General features: G+C 39.3%; 1 protein-coding gene across 3 annotated transcripts in view; it reads left to right on the forward strand.

The window, feature by feature from the left end:
• The window catches only part of GNG2 (G protein subunit gamma 2), a 130,736-nt gene that overhangs the window by 6,452 nt on the left and 104,691 nt on the right, over nt 1–19,593 (forward strand). Inside the window, exons 2-3 of one of the 3 annotated variants that reach the window (XM_060418603.1) lie at nt 5,552–5,691; nt 12,804–12,835. The exons of 1 other annotated variant lie outside the window; for it this stretch is intronic. The gene's annotated coding sequence lies outside the window, so the exon portion shown is untranslated. The remainder of the gene's footprint in view (nt 1–5,551; nt 5,692–12,803; nt 12,836–19,593) is intronic. One more of the 3 variants, XM_027971742.2, reaches the window with a different exon arrangement.

The raw sequence follows: 19,593 nt of genomic DNA on the forward strand, positions 1-19,593 counted from the left end.
TCTGAATGTTGAGTTTTAAGCCAACTTTTTCACTCTCCTCTTTCACTTTCATCAAGAGGCTCTTTAGTTCTTCACTTTCTGCCATAAGGGTGGTGTCATCTGCATATCTGAGGTTATTGATATTTCTCCCGGCAATCTTGATCCCAGCTTGTGCTTCCTCCAGCCCAGTGTTTCTCATGATGTACTCTGCATATAAGTTAACTAAGCAGGGTGACAATATACAGCCTTGATGTACTCCTTTTCCTATTTGGAACCAGTCTGTTCCATGTCCAGTTCTAACTGTTACTTCCTGACCTGCATATAGGTTTCTCAAGAGGCAGGTCAGGTGGTCTGTATTCCCATCTCTCTCAGAATTTTCCACAGTTTATTGTGATCCACACAGTCAAAGGCTTTGGCATAGTCAATAAAGCAGAAATCGATGTTTTTCTGGAACTCTCTTGCTTTATTGATGATCCAGCAAATGTTGGCAATTTGATCTCTGGTTCCTCTGCCTTTTGTAAATCCAGTTTGAACATCTGGAAGTTCACGGTTCACATACTGTTGAAGCCTGGCTTGCAGAATTTTGAGCATCACTTTGCTAGCATGTGAAGTGAGTGCAGCTGTGTGCTGAAAGTGAGGTCGCTCAGTCGTGTCTGACTCTTTGCGACCCCACGGACTGCAGCCTACCAGGCTTCTCCATCCATGGGATTTTCCAGGCAAGAATGCTGGAGTGGGTTGCCATTTCCTTCTCCAGGAGATCTTCCCCACCCAGGGATCGAACCCAGGTCTCCCTCATTGTAGACAGACGCTTTAAGGTCTGAGCCACCAGGGAAGTCAGTTTACACTATAACTAAACTTTAAATAAACCTGTTGCCAACAAAGGTTCCCTTTGACTTTGGTAACCTTTGCTAACTTTGTTTTCTTCCTACCTGTAGGGGAAGAAAAATAGTTTTCCCTTCGCCCTTCTCAGTTCTAGGAAGCCTGTAACAAAAGGTTGATAAGGGAAAAGCAAACAGACATTTATTAACTTGAATACCTCATCTATACATGGGAGGTACCAAGGAAGAATGAGTAGCTCTCAGAAGCGATTTAGAACTCAGGCTTAAATACCACCTTGAGCTAAAGACAAAATTGAGGGGGAGGAGTGGAGGAGGTCAGTTATGGGGAGGTGGCCAGGAAAATTGAGGTAAATAAGAGTTAAGAGTTGATACGCGTATTTAAGTTGGTGCTGGTCCTTTGACGAGAGGCTCTATCAAGTTAATTATCCTTCTTTCCTAGGACCAGAGAGGGAGGCATTCTTACAAATGAAGATTTCCTTTATAAATGTAAATTTCCCTTACAAAAATGTAACTTCTAGTCTGTTTTCATAATTTGTCCAATTTCCCAAAATAATCTGCTCAAAATATTTTTATGCCAAAGAGACATATTTGGGGGTGGTATATTCTACCACCCTTCATGCCTATCTGAAGGTTCCCAACTTCATCATTAACTCCAAGTTCTGCACCTCAAATATGAGTATTCTCAAAATTTGATTCTTCTGCCACTTAATTTCTCCCTCTTCCTTTATCAAATCCTTTTCTAAGATTTCTGTCATTGTCACAGGGGTGGAAAGCAGCTCCAAATCTAATTCTGCATCTTCATCTCTAACTTACTCTAAATTTGCACATCAAGCACCTTACGGACTTGGCAGAACAGGCAACCCACTGAAACTGAGACCAGAATCAGTGTTTGCCATTGCCTTTCCCCACTCACAGCCAGTTCTTCACCTGATTCCATGACTATTAATGACACCCCATTCTCTTAGTCCCTCAATTAGGAAAACTCAATTCCATTATTTTCCTCACCAGTCAAGGTGGAGTCAGTCGCTCAGACCTTTGCCTTGTCGTTGGAAACATACCTTGATACTATTTGCTTTTTCCCACGTTGACAGTTGGTGTCTTAGGTCTGGTTCTCCTGACCTCCCGATGGGCTGATTGGTGGTTTTCTTGCCCCTCCCTAGAACTCTCCTGCTGCTCTTTCTACGCTTCACCTCTGTAGTTTGGCTTCTCTGCCTCACCAAAGTCCTTTCATCCTGTAAGACTCAGTTCAAATGCTACTTCTTCATGAAGTTTCCTTGGTTTCTTCCTTCCCCAATAAAAAACAGCCTTTATTTCCCCTGAAGTCTTTTGTTCTTTTCTCTCAGCAGTTAGTGCATTCTAGCGTATATAATGGCAATGGCAGTCTTTTTTTTTTTGTAAGCTCTTTGAGGATAGCAGCCACACCCAGTTTCATCTTTGTCTTCTTTATAGCACGTGAGAACAGCTTGGGTTTTTCTTTGGTTTTAATTTCAGTTTTAATGAAGTGTAATTGTCAAATAAAATTATAAGATATTTAAAGTGTTCATCATGGTGATTGGATATACATATATACTGTAAAAGTATTCCTCCCAATTAATTAACACATTCATCAACTCATATGTATTTGTGGGTTTGGTGAGGGTTTTGCCTCTTTTTTTAGTGAAAGCCTTTGGGTTCACAAATGCAGTTTATCATTTGTTTAATGAACTTTCATGGGTCATTTACTTTTTGATGCAGAGTGGGTTAGATATTCTAGGAGCTCATAAACTACTGGGGAAACAGACAAATACTGATGAAATTACAATATAGTTAGTCAGTCTGTCCGCAAGTCTTAACTGAATGTTTGCAGTGTGCCTTGTGTCCTTTGAGGGCCTAGGATACTTGGATGAACAAAACAGGCCAGTTCTTTGTTTTCTTGGAATTTACATTGTAGTGTTGGGAGAGACCCAGTAAACATGTAAATCAGCGGTTTTCAGATCTGGCTGCACATTAGAAATCACTGAGAGGTACTTTGAAAAAAATACCTGTGGCCCAACCTCAACCCAGACTAATTAAATCAGAATCAGCCAGGATTGGACTCCACTGACAAAAACAAATTACTATACAAGAAAATACCAGGCAGTGATAAGTGCTGAGGTGGATTAAAATAGAAATAGACTAAATGATGGAGATTGTGCGTATGATGGTGTAGTCATGGCGATTTTACTTTTGTTGGGTAATCCCTGAAGGCCCCTCTGAGATGACATTTGAATGAGACCTGTATTATGGTGAGGAGTAAGCCATGTAAGCAGCTTTGGGGAGAGAGTTCCCAAGCAGGAAGTACAGGTATCTTTCTGAAATGAGGGTGAGGTGGACTTCCAGCTGAAGTGTGACCCTTTTCACACACACCTGTGCAAGAATCTATAGAATGTCCTTCCTCTGCCGAAAGCAGCTTTCCAGTTGAACTAGGTAGACTACAAATGCAGAACACTTGGCGTCTCTGTTGAGCATATGTGGGTGAGATTGTATTTAGATCAAAGTGATTTAGTAGTCAGAGTAGTCAGGAAGACTACTCCGTTTAATAATCTTCTTTTACATTGCCACCAGCACTACAGGGCTTGTTGTCGGAATTAAACACCAATCTTACTGTTTAAAATCACCTTAAATATTTGGTATGATCTCTTAGATGAATAAAGTAGAGAAAATAGTGACTTCTGCCCTTAACTCTACTTGGGGGAGCCAGGGAAAACCTCACAGGGGAGTCATTCAAACTACACAGCACCAAGCACTCACTCATGTCCGGATGAGTGTGTTTCAAGAATCAAGTTGAGAACTAGCATTTGTTGAGCATTCTGTTTGAGCTTCTGTGTGCTGGAGACTTTATACATGTTACTGTTTTCCATTAGCTTTTTCTTTAAAATGAAGTATAGTTGATTTACAATGTAGTGTTAGTTTCTGGTGTATAGCAAAGTGATTAAGATATACATATATATATTTCATATTCTTTTTCATTATGGTTTATTATAAGATATTATAGTTCCCTGTGCTATACAGTAGGACCTTGTTTATTTTTATACAGTAGCATAGATCTGTTAATCCCAAACTCCTAATTTATCCCTCCCCCGCCTCCTTTCCCCTTTGGTAACCATACATTTGTTTTCTATGTCTCCGTTAGCTTTTAAAGTAATTCTATGAGATGAGAACAATATTTTTCAATCAGGATACTTTTGGATGCCGGTGAAAGAATACCCTACCGAAACCGTGTAAACAGTAGGACATTTATTGAGGACCTCCTCCTAGCTGGACAGTGTTCCTAGCAACCTTAAATCTTTCTCTCCTCCTATTCTGACATCCTGAGCAGGTTGGTTTGTCTTCTGAGGCCAGCTCTCTTCACTGTGCTGAGATGGCTCTCACTACAATTTCAGTTATAGGCTGATTTCAGTTTCACTGGAGGCACAGTGAAATGCCCATATACCTCTTCTTAATGTTACAGAAAAGCTGCCCATAGCAGAATTCACCTTCACAACTCACCGTGCCTTCCCTATTAGTAGCAAGACCAACAGAACTGCTGAAATTGGCTCATTTGTTTTCTTGTGAGGCCATGGCACAACCCTGCCTTTCTGAAGAGCATGGTCACCAGACCCCAGACAAAAGATCTGACTCAGTTAACAAGGATGAAGGGTGACTGATTATCGAGTGGGCGGTCAACAGAGTCTGCCGCTATATTATTTCCATCCTGTACATGAAGATATCAAGGCTCAAAAAGGTCAAAATTATCAAGATCACACAACTTTGAGCTGAACAGTGTTTCCATGCATTCTCTTTTCAGAAAAACAAACACACTCCTATACACAAATGAAAAGCTTGTTTTTGTTGATAGTGATGATCTAGGTAGATTAGAGAAAGAGTCCTGGAAGAAAATACAAAATGGCTGCTATGAGTCTAAGCAAAAAAATCACCTTCAAACAAATGCTTCCAGAAGAAATTACAACAGGTCCTGGTGAGCATTAAGAATGGCGTTTAGTTTAGACAACCAGTCCTGCATTTCTGCATTATAATTGTATCAGTTCAGTTTAGTTCAGTTCAGTCGCTCAGTCGTGTCCGACTCTTTGTGACCCCATGAATCGCAGCACGCCAGGCCTCCCTGTCCATCACCAACTCCCGGAGTTCACTCAGACTCACGTCCATCGAGTTAGTGATGCCATCCAGCCATCTCATCCTCTGTCGTCCCCTTCTCCTCCTGCCCCCAATCCCTCCCAGCATCAGCGTCTTTTCCAGTGAGTCAGTTCTTCGCATGAGATGGCCAAAGTGCTGGAGTTTCAGCTTCAGCATCATTCCTTCCAAAAGAAATCCCAGGGCTGATCTCCTTCAGAATGGACTGGATGGATCTCCTTGCAGTCCAAGGGACTCTCAAGAGTCTTCTCCAGCACCATTTGTAATTGTGTATATATATATAATTAAATTGAGTGCTGCTGACTGGTCATTATAATCAGTTTGATCTAAAGAAAATCCACCCTGGACCAAGAAATGACCAAGAGAGGCCAAGGGTTCTGTGTACGTTGTCTTTCAGACTTAAATGAAAACTGTGTTTTCTCTGGAGAGCCATGCATTTTGTTGATGATGGCGTGTGTAAGGGAAGAAAGAATAATCTCTGACATTTCTAATTATGAGTTATTTTGAAAGTGGGTTTTCACTTTGCAACTCCAGGGCCAACATGCAGTTCGATCAGTGTTGCTTTTTCTTTGTGGTTTCTTCAGTTCCCATATTAGACTCCATTGCAGAGGCAGGGTTTGTAAGAGGACAGCAGTGAAAAGAGAAACTGCAGCGGAGCTGCTGTCATCGCTGGCGTTTTGGCGGCTTGCCCCAGGTGTATTTCTGTGCCTTATCATTGTAACAGGTTAGTGTTAACGGTGGGAGTATCTTCTCTGTAATAAATGACTGAGTGCTTCCTACTCTTCTATTTGCATTTTTAAACAGGAAAGTAAATGTTAATTTCTAGGCTTTTCCAACAGAGCTGTGTTTAAGAAGGGTATTTATCTGATCTGCCCAGAGCCATATGAGAAAAACTGTGGAAAAAAAATTTAAACATGAAAAATAAATTAACTCTCATTTTAGAGTCTTTGATGGAGAATTGAATTGATCCTTTGAGATTTTTTAAACTTCATGAATTGTGGTTGTGTTTAGATGGCTCAGACAGTAAAGCGTCTGTCTACAATGTGGGAGACCTGGGTTCGATCCCTGGGTCTGGAAGATCCCCTGGAGAAGGAAATGGCAACCCACTCCAGTACTATGGCCTGGAAAATCGCATGGACAGAGAAGCCTGGTAGGCTACAGTCCATGGGGTCACAAAGAGTTGGACACGACTGAGCGACTTCACTCACTCAGAGACCATTACTGTATATAAGCATTAATTTCACTAATAGTTTTATTATGATTTTTTCCTTTGGGGACAGAAACTTGATTATTGAGCAGTCCCAAGATTATCTTTTAATTAAGCTAACAAAAATTTGAGTAAAAAAAAAAAAATTTCTAAGCAAAAAAAAAAAAAAAAGAAAGATTTTTTATTATGTTTTAAAATAATCCCAAAATACTGTAGTGTAGAAAATAATATTCTAAGGCTTAATTCACAGGAGATCATAGTAGTTAAAGAATATTGGTTTGGAATCAGAATATCTTGGACAAGTTCCTTATACTATTTATGCCTGTTTCCTTATCTATAAACTAGGATATAATGACAATACCTACTTTACAAAATTGTCAGGAGAAGATTATATACTGTGTGTAAAACATTTATTTAACATCAGTTCAGTTCAGTTCAGTCGCTCAGCTGTGTCCTACTCTTTGCGACCCCATGAATCGCAGCACGCCAGGCCTCCCTGTCCGTCACCAACTCCTGGAGTTCACTCAGACTCGCATCCATCGAGTCAGTGATGCCATCCAGCCATCTCATCCTCTGTCGTCCCCTTCTCCTCCTGCCCCCAATCCCTCCCAGTATCAGAGTCTTTTCCAATGAGTCAGTTCTTTGCATGAGGTGGCCAAAGTACTGGAGTTTCAGCTTCAGCATAGTGCCTGACAGATAGTAATTAACTATTCAGAATTGTAGCTGCTATTATTGTTATTTTTATTTCTGTTACCACAGTAATAAATTTATTATTTTATTATTATTGTTACCACAAAGATGGAGGCGAGTATCTTTTATTCTAGCTTTGGGGTTCTTAGCAGGTTTTAGCAGAAACGATTATGATCCAGTAAGAGCGACAGGTGCTCAGAACTTAGAGTAAAGAATCACCCAAGGAAGCCTTCTTCCCTGGCATAATCAGATGTTAGTGTTTTGACTTTAAGTGATGGTCTCAAGCTTGCGTTATTTGTTCACCAATGCATGTGCTTAGTCATAAATATTTCCAGTTTTCCTCCCCTACTTATGATAGACACACATCTCTGTCTACTTTAGTTCGATGTAGCCGTGTGTCTTGCACTGGCCAGTGAAACGTGAGCAGAAGTGATGTTTGTCACCTCCAGGAAAAAGCTTAAAAGAACCAGGATGTGAATACATTCCTTGGCAATTGACTGTGGTAGAAGCACAGAAACAGTGGCTGAGCCCTTAAGCCTGGTTCTTAGAATAAAGACAATAGAAATGGTCTCTCCACTGACCTACAGTGGACATGTAGAGAGAGGAGAAATGAGTTTTTCTTTCTTAAAGGGTTTGAGGGTTGTTAATTATGACAGTATAACCTAATCTATCCTAACCAGTATAGTCTGGTTATCCCTTCAAACTCTAGGGAAAAAAATATTATTGGTAACAGTACATAAAATATGTAGCACTTTGGAGAAATTAATTTTTAATGACTATTGTATGTGTGTGTGTGATAAATTATACCATAAGTAAGCCTTAGGATACTTCACATTTTAATTTAAATAGATATGTATAAAATTTATTTAAATCTCTTTTAAAATAGGGTTTATTTCCATTTCAAACAGAGGAAAATCAGTATACCAAGATTACCAACATCTGTTTTTCTTTGAAGAGAGTCATCTGTGATGCCCAAGTCAGGACTATGAATTCTAGACCCAAGGTGGTCACTGGGTCATGATTCCTCTGACTTAAAGCTCATCCAGAATGGTGCTTTGTGACACAGAAGATCTTCTGAGAGGAGATAAGGGACTAAACCATGCCTGTGGCCTTTGTCTCCAGTAGGAAAATGGTCTTCCCTAAGCTCTATTGCAATGTTCAGTTATAAACAATGGTGCTAAGTACATACAGGGTCTTAAATAACTTGTATTGATAAATGGATGGAAGTAGTCTACAGTTCTTCCAAATGTTGGCGTCTCTCATATTCGCTTTTTAAAAATGAACCTTTATCTTAGACCTTGGTTTAAAAACGTCTCGGTACTAAGACTTACATTTACCCTAGAATCAAGTTACATTGTTATGATTAGACAGTGTTAAGGAAAAGAAAATTCATTTTAATAAAAAAAGACATTTATTCTTTTAAAGCATTTTACATGTACACACAGATGTAAGCTATTTTATTTGATATTTTTTACTACTGATTTTTTCATCTGATTATTACGTTTGGATCTCTAAAACTGCATTATGAAATACCTTAATTATTTAAATTAGGAACAGATTCATTATCTCCAGTGTACAAACTCAAATTAATTTCATTATTAACCCGAATTTTAAATTGATTAATCTTGGAGTGTTTAAGGAATCAAGAAGGATTTTTTTCATCCTTAAAGAAAAGGACATATTGATTGGATGACTCTCTTTCCATCACACCGGTTGTGCTACAAAGAGCAAGAAATTTGTAAGAAACTTTGGATAGATTTTATAAACCAGCCAGAAACCTGTTTGTCTGGGGCTTCTAGGGGAACAATCTGTGAGTCATTTTAAAAAACAAACACACTCATAATCACAGAGCATGTTGTTACCATGGTTATCAGGCCTGTGGAGTTGAGTTGCTTATGTTCCTGTAAAGGGAAGAGGGGGAGAGAAACTGAGAATTCAGAGCTTTGACTATCAGCTTCAATTTGACTATTGTGAGAGAAAGTGTAAGGGTTTCTCAAGAACATGCTGGCTCAGTCATCCTGAGAGGGAAGTGAAGAAACTCTGGAATCCTCCCTTTGTTACTGAATATAAGTTAATCATACTAGTGTTAGGTGTTATGATTCACAGGGGAGAAAAGGACCATTTGGCATACTCTTGGGAAGATGGGGGAAATAAGTCCCTTATCTGTTATATAATTACATGTAAGTCTCTAAGGTCTACCAGGAAAGTGTCTGGTGTGCAGATGCACAGGGCTTTAATGAGCCTCTAAAAGGTACCAAATGCCACTGGCATAATATTATTACAGATTTAAAGGATCCTTAGTGCATTATTCTGATACAGTTAGAGATGGGTTTTAGGCCATTGTTTCAGATCCGGTCCCCAAGAAGACCAGGTCTCTTTTCTCTATTTTATGGAGGGAATATGACTCCTTTGTCTTGTACAGTCATCTTATAATACAGGCCTCTGGGTCACAAAGGTGACCAAGGAGGTTATGTGAACTGTTATTCCTCCAGGGGAAAGTAAAATCAGCATGCTTGGTTTTTTCGTTTTTTTGATGGACAGTCAACAAAGTGGGATTACTGAGGAATGATTCATTATGATTCTATATGGAGAACAAACAACACTGTAAATTAAAGGTATAAGTTGGTACACATACAATACTGGTTTTCAAGAATATTTTAAAATTTAAGAAGCTTCAGCATCCTTTTAAATGGAAAAGTATAATACATTGACCTAGAGATTTGTTTTTTTTTAACCTGGGTTCGATCCCTGGGTTGTGAAGATCCCCTGGAGGAGGGGCATGGCACCTCACTCCAGTATTCTTGCCTGGAGAATGCTCTTGGACAGAGGAGCCTGGCGGGCTACAGTCCATGGGGTCTCAGAGTCAGACACACTGAGCGACTAAGCACAGCACTGAGGTTTTTTAGAGTATTCCTTATGCAGACTTTATTTCTAGAACTTTTCTTTATTAAAACTATTTTTTAAAAAGCTTGAAATGAAGTGCCATGGGGTGTGATTAAAGGGTGATACAAATGCAGGGAGTTTGTATATGATTTTGCCCTGGCATATGGTGTAATTAACTATTTCTCAAAACTGTAGATTTCATTTCTCTTTTCATATATAGGAAGAAGGCACATGTTATCCAAACTTCATTCTATGCTGTCTTAATTTTTTTTAAGATTAGTAAACAATGCTTAAACTTTTTTTTGGATGATGAAAGGAATTCATTGATAATTCCAAAAATACTTAAAGTGTAAAAAATAACCTAAGACTGACCCTTTCCATTAATCAAGTTGTTGGTTGAACTGCATGTGACAGAGACCTGATCACAGTGACTGACAAAAGTTAGAAGTTATTTGTCTTTCACATAACAGCCCAGAAGTGTGTGGTCCAGGGCTGGTAAGGGAACTCCTTGACAAGATCTCCCAGGGACCCAGGCTCCTCTGTCATACTGTTACATCATCCCTGTCATGTTTTCCTTGCTTTGTGGTCTAAAGTGGCTTCTTGCCATAAAAACCTCACTGTAACCAGTAGGAAGGAAGGAAGTTGGAAAGGGGAGGGCATGACCCAGAAGTTGCATGGATCACTTTTGCAGCCTTCCGCTTGAACTTTGTCACATGACCACATACCTAGCCACAAGGGAAGGTGGGAAAAGCACTTACTATTGACTTAAATGTGTCTAGCTTAGAATGGAGGAAAGAGATATTGAGTCATATCTAGCAATTTCTAGTACTTACATTTTCTGGGCATAAAGGACAATACACTGTTAACATTTTGATGTGATCCTTCCAATCTTTTTCTAGAAAAATATGTATCAGAAAGATGTTACGTATAATATTTACTAGGAAATACTGTATATGTTATACTAGGAGAATATTATATATGAAAAATATTAAAGAAAATATTAGAAAATGTATATATAATATAAATATTAGAAAATTAGCTGAGTTTATACTATATATATAATTTTGTATTCTTTTCACAGAAGTTTATTTCAGTGTATTTTCCTTAGCATTTAAATCTTTTGTATTTATCCTTTCCAAGTTCCACTGTGTGTAGTTTTTTTGTTTTACTTAATAGCTTTTATTATTAATATTTAAGCTATTTCTAATGCCTTGATAATAATTATTTGTGTATATTTAGCATTTGGGGGATCACATTATGGAGTGACCTCACTAAGACAATGGCTGAGAACATACCTGAGATCTTAATATAGTGCCCAACTACTTTCCAGAGAGATTGTGCCAGTTTATGCTCCCCCAATAGTGTGTAGGCTTCCCTGTGGCTCAGCTGGTAAAGAATCTGCCTGCAATGCGGGAAGATCCCCTGGAGGGGGAAAGGCTACCCACTCCAGTATTCTGGCCTAGAAAATTCCATGGACTGTATCGTCCATGGGGTCACAAAGAGTCGGACACGACTGAGTGACTTTCACTTTACAATAGCTTATGAGAGTGCTACACTAAGAGCTCCCTTCAAGGCTAATTTTGCAAGTCCCACCAATCATTGTTGTCCCTAGGGTTTATTCTCTGAAAATAGGTTGTTTTTTGCCCTTGGCTTGTTTTTGTTTCCTTTGCTGTCATTAATCATGAAATAATAGTTTTCTAATAACATTGGCTCATTTAAAAACATATGGTCCCTTATAGTCATCTGGGAATATGAGCACTTGAGCTGAGATTTTAGCACACATGTCAGTCTCAAACAGTGGGCAGTCTCTAGAGACACTGATGTTCATTTGGTCTTAGGACCCAACGTGAAAGTGATTTCCACCCTTAGTCATAATACTCTAGATGCCAAATACCTCCTAATTCTGAGACATAACAAATTAGGAATGATAGAGCATTCCTTGAGGCTTAGGTAGTTCCCTTTGAGCTGATTGCTCGATATCTTTTCAGCAGTAAAGAAGCTCCTCTACATAGGAACTTTCTCTGATATGAATCGCACTCACACTTGGCAAAATTAGGCCAGCTCTGCTGAACATCTTCAAAGTCATTAGTGGCTAGGGGTATAGGTATTTCTACCTCTTTATTTATTATTATTTTGGCTGTGCTGGGTCTTCATTGCTGTGCATGGGCTTTCTCTAGTTGCCCTGAGTGGGCTTCTCACCGCGGTGGCTTCTCTTGTTGTGGAGCACAGGCTCTAGGCGTGTGGGCTCAGTAGTGTGGTTCTGGGTCTCTAGAGCACAGGCTCAATAGTTGTGGCTCACAGGCTTAATTGCTATGCAGCATGTGGGATCTTCCTGGACCAGGAATCATACCGGCGTTCCCTGTGTTAGAAGGCAGATTCTTAATCACTGGACCACTAGGGAAGTCCGTGTTTCTACTTCTAAATAGCCTTTTGCTTTGGATGCTAAAGATGTTTTTAACCATAAACTTATTCAGTCTACCCTCTTAGCAGCTGCTGCTAAGTCACTTCAGTCGTGTCTGACTCTGTGCGACCCCATAGACGGCAGCCCACCAGGCTCCCCCGTCCCTGGGATTCTCCAGGCAAGAGCATTGGAGTGGGTTGCCAGGTTGCCATTTCCTTCTCCTATAGATGCACACAAATGGAGCCCCACCTCTGTCCCTAGTACCTGGCAAAAGAGCATATCTGCATGTTGGTCCTGCTGGGAGCTAATCGAGTTAGGAGGAAAGTTTGTTTCATCTCACCTGTACACAGCCTCTCACCAAGAACTCTGCTTGCCCTAGGTTCCCCAGGCTGACTTTCGTGTTTTCTTGTAGGCTGGGGATGTTCACAAAGAAAGGAACTCATATTTTCACAAATCTGTTTCTTCAAAGAAAAAGAGTTAACAAATGTTTCTTGGCTCAGAAATGTAAACCTGTGAACCCCCCTGCCCTTCAAACTATTCAGCCATCACCACCAAACCCTATTTACAGAAACATTTATTTGCTTGTTCAGCTTTTATGTATCATGTTGTCTCTCCTTTTTTTAATGAAACACTTTCCTCTCTGTTTTCTCAACAGCCAGTGAGCCTCAGGCTTTGGGAAGTGAAGAGGTAAGAATTCTGAAATATTTTCTTCTATGATCTTAAATCTAACCAGAACTTTAAAATGAAAAAAACATCTTCAGTAAGCCTATAGGTGAAAGCGTTTAACATGAAATGTTGATCAAGAAGAAACATTTATAGTCTTTAGCAATGTTGATTGCTGAAGGGGATTTAAAGGGGAAAGAAAAGACTCTCCTTAATGATTGTTAAAGATCAGATTTCTCACCAGAACTCCCTCTGCCCTCCTCCCCACTTTGCCCCCTACTTTTTTCTAAAAACCTGAATTTGGAGACCCTTTGAGATGACTGCCTTAACAAAATGTATCCCTATGGCACCAAACATGATTAACTGGTAGCACCTATTGAGGATAATGAAAGACAGATGTCAGAGTAAGTTAGACTGGAGAAGGGTAGGGAAAACCCTGTTCTTAACTGGTTTTGATGTTATAAGGACTTTTCCAGCAGCAACAACAGTAACAATAAAAGGTCTGTTTAATACTGGTGTGGTTTCTTCTTGAAGAAACTGACTTGGCTTTTGAAACTGATGAAAGTCATTTGAATCTAGCTATAAACTTGAAAAAAGTGAAAGTTACTCAGTCGTGTCCGTCTCTTTACAGCACCATGGATACATCCATGGAATTCTCGAGGCCAGAGTCCTGGAGTGGGTAGCCTTTCCTTTCTCCAGGGGATCTTCCCAACCCAGGGATTGAACCCAAGTCTCCCACTTTGCAGGCAGATTCTTTACCAGCGGAGCCACAAGGGAAGCCCTAAGGTCTCCATATTGCTGAGGCAGGTGATAATGTATTCACCCTCTCCAGCCAAGACATAGTTCCACCTTTCATCATCCTGATGTGGACTTTCCCCCCTATTTTAAAATTTAACTTCCTTAGGATAAATTTCAGGCATATACCCAAATAGAGAGGATATCCATGTCACTCAGTTTTCGTAGTTATTGACTCATGACCAGTATTGTTTCTTTGTACCCCTACCTACTTCTCTTCTTTCCCCATTGGATCATATGGCAATGGCTTAAATATGGCTGTTAGATTTTTGATTGTTTATTTACATAACTATTACTGGCTACAGCAAAATGCAAATAAAAAATAAAACCTACTTTTACCCTTAGTTTACTGAAGGTAGCCATTCATCCATTTACTCATTCAGCCAATATTTAGTATATACTACTGTCAGAACCTTCTTAGGAGAAGAATTAGAGAGAAGCCTCATGCAAGGGAGACCAGTATATATCTTGGGTTGGGAATGATGGGCTGGATATGTTAAGAATTGCTGAATAGAGATGAAGGAATGGAGGACATCTAGAAAAACTGCCAAGTTTCTCTTTTGGGAGATTCAGTGGTGGTGATAACTGGGCTACAAGAAGAACAGATTCAAATCTGTGGAGTGGCCACATCCAGATGGGTGTGTCCAGTAGACTGCTTGTGGATGGTACAGAACAGTGGTTCTCAGTCCTGGGTGCACATCGGAATCTTCAGGGATGTGTTTGAAAGTACTGACCAGTTGAATCAGAATCTGATTATCTGTAGTTTTTAAGAGCTCCCGGGTGATTATAATATATAGTCAGGATTGAGAATTTCTGGTCTAGAGATTATTAGAAGGAAGGTCTACGTGTGTTTTGTGCTTTTAAGACCATGCATAGCTTTTGTTACCCCATAATGAGATTTTGTTTGAAGTATTTAATATCTTTCAGGTGAGGGCTGAGCCATCCCTACTTTCTACCAAATACTATTAATAATGAAGACTTTTAAAACAAGTACTTCTTGTTCTCTTATCTGATTTGGTGTTGATTTCTTTCATACTAATAAATGTACTTAAATGTTTCAAATTAATTCAAGCGGATTTCTCGGTGGGAGTTGCTGTGTGTTGAATGGGGCAATTCTTCATTGTATTCCTTGGTATCCTGCCCTTGGCTCACAAAAGGCCAGTGGCATCTTCCAGCAATCTGGTGCCCTAAGGATACATTGAGAACTGCTGTGTCTTTACACACCTTTAAAGAAGTTATTTGTCATTTTCACTCTTCTGTACAAGCATTTTTGCTTCATACATAATTACTGGTTTCAGTTATGCAAAGAAACTCCTTATATAAGTGATCTCTGCTAACAAACTAAAGAAAGAAACTAAACAGACATTTAAAAAAATATATTGTTTTGCACTGTTGGAGGGATTTTGAGCATATTTGTTCTAGTACCAAATCTAATTTTTATGTCTGTATAGAGATGCAAATAAAGCAGTAGGTAAGAAATGGTCAAATATTGAGATTTAAAACAAAATACTGCTAAAGTGTTATGCAAATTGAACGGCAGTGATAATGATGTCTTCATTTCTTGTTTGCTGCTATAACAGGTTATCACAAACTTTGTGGATTAAAATAGTACAAGTATATTATCTTACAGTTCTGCAGGTTAGGTTCTGTAGAGATCTTACTGGTCTAAAGAACTGTGTTCCTTTCTGGCGGAAAGGAGAGAAAGAATTCTGGAGAGAATACTAGTCTCCTTCCTCCATTTTCAAAGCCAACAGCCTTGCATCTCCATGCGTCTTTCACCCATAGCCGTTCTGAACTGAGCCAGGAAGTGTTCTTTGACTTTAAGGGTCCATGTGATAAGATTTGGCATATCTAGGTAATGCAAGATACCCTCCCCATCTCAGGGTCCTTAATTTAATCGTATCTTCAAAGTCCCTCTGTCTATGTAAGGTTGTATATTCACAGGTTCCAGGAATTAGGGCATGGACCTATTTGAGGGCTGTTATTCTGCCTGCATGCATGCTCAGTTGTGTCTGACTCTTTGTTACCCCATGGACTGTGGGTTAAAATAGTACAAAAATATTATCTTACTTGGAGCCCACCGAGCTCCTCTGTTCATGGGATTCTCCAGGCAAGAATACTGGAATAGGTTGCCATGGTTTCCTCCAGGGAATCTTCCTGATCCAGGGATCGAACCCGCATCTTCTGTGTCCTCCTGCATTGCAGGCAGATTTTTTACTGCTGAGCCACTGGGGGAAGCCCATTATTCTGCCTACTGCAGAGTAAAAAAGATGAACTGTTCAGAAAGGTAGAAATGCTTCAGGTAACAGAGATCAAATTATCTTACATTTCATTGTATAGGGTTGAGAAGGTTTAGGGTTCCCAACTTGAAATAGTGAGTTCTTGTCTTGACTCTGCAAATCCTGCTTTGTGGATACGGGCACTAAAGGCTTTTAGTTTTCTTGGAGTATGTGGCGTTGGATCAGGTGGACAGGTTGAAGTCCAGTGGCTCCTCCCTTGGCCAGACTTTCTGGTGCTGTGGGTGTGGCCTCTGAGGACTGTGCTGCTTTTGGCATTTCTCCAGCTCTGGAGAGTTTGCTGGCAGTGTGCAAGTTCCAAGGTCTTTGAATAGCACCAAAGAAATGTGAGATTTTTATTTTATGCTGTTATGTCTGCCTGTCACATTATGCTATATTTATTAGGCTCTAACCTGTAGAAATTGGAAGAAAAATAACAGTATTCTAGAACTTTCAGTTCAGTTCAGTTCAGTAACTCAGTCGTGTCCGACTCCTTGCGACCCCATGAATCGCAGCATGCCAGGCCTCCCTGTCCATCACCAACTCCCGGAGTTCACTCAAACTCATGTCCATCGAGTCGGTGATGCCATCAAGCCATCTCATCCTCTGTCATCCCCTTCTCCTCGGGCCCCCAATCCCTCCCAGCATCAGAGTCTTTTCCAATGAGTCAATTCTTCGCATGAGGTGGCCAAATTATTGGAGTTTCAGCTTTAGTATCAGTCCTTCCAAAGAACACCCAGGACTGATCTCCTTTAGGATGGACTGGTTGGACCTCCTTGCAGTCCAAGGGACTCTCAAGAGTCTTCTCCAACACCACAGTTCAAAAGCATCAATTCTTTGGCACTCAGCTTTCTTCACAGTCCAACTCTCACATCCATACACGACCACTGGAAAAACTATACCCTTGACTAGACGGACCTTTGTTGGCAAAGTAATATCTCTGCTTTTTAATATGCTATCTAGGTTGGTCATAACTTTCCTTCCAAGGAGTAAGTGTCCTTTAATCTTATGGCTGCCATCACCATCTGCAGTGATTTTGGAGCCCCCCAAAATAAAGTCTGACACTGTTTCCACTGTTTCCCCATTTATTTCCCATGAAGTGATGGGACCAGGTGCCATGATCTTAGTTTTCTGAATGTTGAACTTTAAGCCAACTTTTTCACTCTCCTCTAGAACTTTACTGTAGTGGTATTTATTCTAGCTAATTTCTAAGTGTGGTTTAATTTCCATACATTAGGTAGGTCATCCCCACAAAGCATAAAACCATTGCTTGCCTAGTGAATGAAATGGATCACTGGGTTATTTTTTAAAACCATCTCTGCAGTAGGATGTAGCCAGAAATTTTTGATGGAGATTTCAAATGTTGTAGCTAATTTTGTAATGAGTCCCCTCTCTATCCACTTCTAGATAGGTCAGCAATACAGATCTGAAGGTCAAACATAGGGCTAGCTGTAGAATAACAAACCATCCTGATTTTGTCCAAGACTGAGGGATTACTGGGGAGTTGGGATCTTTAGTGCTAAAACTACTAGAGTTCTGGGACAGTTGATCCCAAAGATGTTTAAAAATAGCTCTGGTAGAAAGTGATTGTCATGCTGATGAATTGTGAAGGTAGAAATTTTGATTGAACAAAATAATGACAATAACCTCCAGGGTTTGGGTTGAGTATAAAGGTGAACCCTAACTCTTGAAAAATCTGTATCCACATACATATGTTTGCCCCAAGCCATCTTAGAAGAACCAACATTTATGAAGTGTTAGATTTCATAGCCCACTCTTAGATTTTTCCAGTGTTACCTGTGTACCCCTGCATGATGTCCATGGTGTAAGTAAGTGGGTGCATCTTGTTGAAGACACTTATTCAGCCTTTCCTCCCTTCTCCATAATGCCCTGCTCTGTCCTCACCCACAGCAAAGTCAGACTGAGAAATCAGGAATACTAAAGACCCTAAAGCCTCATTGATTTTATTTCTCTGACATTTATTTGGAGATTTTTATTCTCTAAGCCGCTGGTTCAAAGAGGTTGTAAGTGTACTTAAAAGAGCAATTCATTACCTTCCCCAGAATAGAATTTGACTTTTAGGAGCTGGTAATCTTTTTTTTTTAATGTGTTTGTTTCCTATCTTCTAAATGGTTCTAGCTGGTAGGTACAAGGAATTCTTTCTTTATTTTTATTTTTCTTCCAAAAAAAAAAAAAAGAAAGATTGAGCACTGTCTATTGTAGAAGATCTGGGTTTCTAATGAGAATAGGTCTTGAATAGATTGTGAGTTAACTCTGATATTCTTAGGAATCCCTTTTTGGGGTTCCTTCCTTCTAGGACTCTCAATCTTGGTTTCATTTTTTTAAGACTAACCTCTTTTCAGTTTTGAATCTCAGCTGGATTGTTTCGTGAATCAAACAAACTCTAGAAGAAATGAAAGGAGATGAAATCCTTATGCTGTTGATTAAACTCAGCTTCTTTTATTCCTTTCCAAAGAGAAATTACAGAGTCAATGTAAATAGGAGATCCAAATGACCCAAACTACTCTGCATGCAGGGTTTCTGTGGGGGTAATAGGAATGTTTTGGAACTAAATAGAGATGATGGATATGCAACTTCTTAAATATACTAAATGCCATTGAATTGTACACTTTAAAGTGGTCCATGATTAATTTCATGTTCTGTGAATTTTTACCTCAAAATAAAAATGCCGAACTTCAAGAGGAAAGAAAAAAAAAAAAAAAGACTGTTTCTCCCTATTCAAATTCTGGAGGAAATCTCATCCATTTTAATACACTCATGTTTTTAGATTTATAAACCAAAATTGTTGTCCTGTCCTGTGCCATTACTAGGAGAACATATTTGGACTTAAAAGTGTCTGCCAGCAGAGCCAGTCAGGAAATTCAAAGAGTTAAGATACTAGTTGTTTATTATTAAGATACATATTTTTGTTGCTCAATTATAAATGGCCTATAATTTACAAAGCTATTGCAATAAAAATTTTTTTTTGAAGTTTAACAATTTAAAACACTGGACTTTTTCCACTTCCACTTTACAAGTTATATCAACTAAGTTGGAAAGTTTTTTAATACTCTGTAGTGGTGGTCTTCAATTGGGTATGACAAAACAGAAAGAGTCCAGATGTTGCAACTTCAATGAAATGTAAGCATGGTAACAAATTTCATATATAGAAATGTCTTTTATTAAAACATCTCCTTAGATATTCCCAAGTGCTGCCAGCTGATCAAAGTGCAATGGGCATTTATTTTAAGGGATGTCTACATAGGGGTAAAATGGTAAAACTTTAAGGTTTAATTCCTTCTAGATTTAGAGACAACTTTTTTGACCTTTTGCAGAGATGTAACTAGGCAACCAGTATAGCACTTAGCTGGTGCACAGCATCCAAGCTTTGTAGCTATTGCATCATTTTAAAAAAATGCTAGTTAAATCTGTCTTTTAGTTTTGGCATCTGCTGCCATGTAACCTTTAATTCCTTAGAAATAACATACAAACCCTCCGCTATAAGATAGAATGGTTCCTAGAAGTCTAGCATCCTCTGATGTTAATAAACAGCAGTAACAGGGTGGAGAGGTAGCTGAATGTACTGTTTTATAATTGGACATTAAGAAGGTAGTTTTTAGTTTTGGTGTGTAAAGGTGTAAGAATTTAAAACCATATCCTCAGCAGGTGGGTATGAGCATTCCTCACAATATGATGAATGGAAAATGTACT

The sequence above is a fragment of the Ovis aries genome, chromosome 7 (assembly GCF_016772045.2).
Source record: "Ovis aries strain OAR_USU_Benz2616 breed Rambouillet chromosome 7, ARS-UI_Ramb_v3.0, whole genome shotgun sequence".
Taxonomy (NCBI): domain Eukaryota; kingdom Metazoa; phylum Chordata; class Mammalia; order Artiodactyla; family Bovidae; genus Ovis; species Ovis aries.